Here is a 3,522-nt window from a genome sequence, read left to right on the forward strand (position 1 = left end):
GCTCTCACCCACTGCCTGGCGCCCTGGCTCCACAGCCCGTGCCCGCAGCCCTTCAAATATCACCTCCTGCCCGACACACCCATCAGAGGACGTTGCCTGGAAGGAAAAAAAAAAAAAAACCGTTCCAGCCCAGCAGGTCCTTCCACTGGCTCCAGCCAAGAGAATCCTCAGTGAAATGCGGTTTGTGCATCAGACAGGCTTTCGCCAGGGCTGGGGCAGAGTCGCTAAGGAAGGAGAGCCGGAGCCTCTTCCTAGACTTTTCCTCCTAAGGAAGTTTTGAATCCCAGGCGTGCTACTCCAGGGGAGGCCAGCTATAGCCACCACCCCAACCGGGTGCCCGGAATACAGGCTGAGCTGCTTGAATAACAAGGACCGTTTACTGCGGAGCTACTAGGAGCCAAGAAATCTGCAGTCAACTCTGGTGCTCCCCACAGCCCGGCACGTGACCGGGTTGCCCCTCTTCCAAGTGAGGAGACCAAGAATCTGCCAGGTCAAGTCAAGGTCACAGCATGCCCTGCTCCGGCCTTTTCCACCTTGGAGGCCTCAAGCCAGAGGGCGAGGAGCCGCTCTCACTTCCAGCTCCTGCCCCGTCCTGGGGACGTGGCACTTCCTTCTCTCTCTGCACCCTTGTCACCATCCTCCTCTCCTACTTTTCTCTCCCAGCGGAGGAGGCCTCCCTCTCTGGGAAGAATCCGCCACAGTGGGCACCCCCTCCCTGCCCCAGCGCCCCAGCTGGTGCTTCCAGGAGCCAGGCTTGGGGCCAAGCGGTTCCTTCCTGCCTTCCTCCTGCCTACTGGCCGAGCTCCAGGGCTGTGACCCAGCGATCAAGCGGCTCCTTTCCCTCTAAAGAAAGGGCCTGGAGATGTGGGCCCTTTGCCTGTCAATCTGAGAATCTGCCACCCTGCAGGAAGGCCTGGTGCCCCAAAGTCTGCTGGGGATGCTCGGGGTTTGGAGGTCCATTCTCCCTGCCCTCCGTGGCCTCAGTCCTGGAGTGGAGGGGATGTGGGAGGACTGCTCTGTGTGCTGGGGTCAGGAGATGTCCACCACAAGAGGCCAGTTCCTGAACAACCAGGGCCGGCCCTCCTGGGCACAGGTCGGGGTAGCAATCTGCTGGGCCTTTGCCTGGTTGGGAGAGAGCTGGGTGAGAGCCAGGGGACAGGGGAGTTTGGACAAATGAGCCCAAAGCAAAGTCACTGCAAGGAGAGGCAAAGGGCACATGGAGTAAATGTCAAGCCGGCCCGGTCATGCCCTCCTTCAGGCCTCGGGGGATCTAGCGGGGAAGTGAGGCCCTGATCCCACCTGCCTTCCAGCCCCACCTCATTTGCAGGATGAACCCAGCACAGCAGGCGCTGCCCCAGGAATCCCACCTCTTGCCCCATCTCCGGACTGTTGTAAATCAGCCGTGGCCACTCTCTTGGGCTGTAGGATACCCTGGACTCAGCCACCGACAACATGGCACATAGTCTATGGGAACAGCTCAGGGAAAACAAGAAGGAAAATAACCTTTCTCGGGCTATGACGTAGGTTTAATACCAGAACCTGGACAGGGCCTGAGCCCCTTCTACCTTCTGAGACAATTCATGTGTTTAGAAGGGACGATGTGACAGAACAAGGCTGTAAAAAATTTGGCATATTTTCAGCATTTTACATTTAGCCAAGTCATGTTTTATTATATGCGATGAAGTGTAGCACAATCTACTGAGGCTCTTCATAAGAAAGCTGTAGGATTCATAATGCACCACAGGCAATGGGATGCCGGGACAGACAGAGGTTTAGAGCTGTGAGAACATCTTCACCTTCCAGTCCAGCTGATGCCTCGCTGGGGCTGTAGGTGTGAATGCATTGTGAGACGAGGTCAGAGCCTGGTGTGAGGCTGCGGGTCACATTTTCTCCCTTGTGTGTTGGGGCGAGTTAAATGAGATATAGTCCATTTGAAAACTTCCAGGACAGTTCTGGCTAACGGCAGACGCTTTACAAGTAGTTGTCCATCTAATTCTAATCCTGAAATCACTTCTCTTTGCTTCTCCTTTCCATAGTAAGACCAGCACCTCCTCTGTTAGTATTTCCATCCTGATTTTTTTTTTTAAATTTTATTTATTTTTGGCTGCGTTGGGCCTTCATTGCTGCACGCGGGCTTTCTCTAGTTGTGGCCAGCGGGGGCGACTCTTCATTGCGGCGCGCGGGCTTCTCACTGCAGTGGCTTCTCTTGTTGCAGAGCACGGGCTCTAGGTGTGTGGGCTTCGGTAGTTGCAGCACTCGAGCTCAGTAGTTGTGGCTCGCAGGCTCTAGAGTTCAGGCTCAGTAATTGTGGCGCACGGGCTTAGCTGCTCCGCGGCATGTGGGGTCTCCCCAGACCAGGGATCGAACCTGTGTCCCCTGCATTCGCAGGTGGATTCTTAACCACTGTGCCACCAGGGAAGTCCCTCCATTCTGATTTTAAAAAACCATTTCAAAATTGTTTTTGTTGATGTATAATATGCTTACAGAAAAAATGCACAAAACATACAGACCATGAAACCACCACCCAGAGCAAGAAATAGAACGTTGGCAGACTCCACCCAGTCATTTCGCCTTCCCTTCTTCCCAGATGTCTGCTCCCGTGATGTCTAACCCTATCAGTCAGTTCTGCTTGTTTTTGAATGAATTTCTGTGTGTCTGGCTTCTTTCACCCAACATTATGCCTGGGAAACTCATCCACGTTGTTGTGTGCTGCTGTAGTTCACTCACTGCTGCACAGTATTCCATTGTATAAATATTCTACACTTTACCCATTCTATTGTTTATGAACATTTGGGTTATTTCAATTTGGGGTCTTAATTAGTAACACTGCTATGAAAATTCTAGAACATATCTTTTAGGGCATCTAGGTATGCATTTTTATTGGGAATATCTCAGGAATGGAATTGAGGGTCATGTGGTGTGCGTTTTTAGATAATGTCAAGCTATTTTTCAAAGTGGTTAAACCATTTATACTCCCACCAACAATGTATGCAAATACTGTTGCTTATAATTGATGTTTGCATGTTTATTATAATACACTTGGTGTTTGTGTGATATATATGTTCCTACTCTTTTACTTCTAACTTACCTATATCACTATATTTATAATGGTTTGTGTGTGTGTGTGTGTGTGTGTGTGTGTGTGTGTGTGTGTGTGTGTGTGTGGTTATGACCGAGTTGGGCCTTTGTTTTTAATCCGTTTTGCAATTTGCTGCTTTTTTTTTTTTTCTTCGTCTGTGCCACACAGCTTGTGGGATCTTAGTTCCCAGACCAGGGATTGAACCCTCGGCCATAGTGAAAGTGCTGTGTCCTGACCACTGGACCACTAGAGAACTCCCAATAATTTACTGCCTTTAATTGGTATTTTTAGACTATTTACATTTAATGTAATTATTGATATATTTGGATTTTGGTCTACCATTTCATTTTTTGTTTTTTATTTGTTTGCTCTGTGTTTCATTTCTTTGTTTCATCTTTTGGGCTTTCTTTTGGATTTTAAAAACATTTTTATTATTCTATCTT

Source organism: Lipotes vexillifer, unplaced genomic scaffold, assembly GCF_000442215.2.
Source record: "Lipotes vexillifer unplaced genomic scaffold, Lipotes_vexillifer_v1.1 scaffold1139, whole genome shotgun sequence".
In the NCBI taxonomy this organism is placed as follows: domain Eukaryota; kingdom Metazoa; phylum Chordata; class Mammalia; order Artiodactyla; family Lipotidae; genus Lipotes; species Lipotes vexillifer.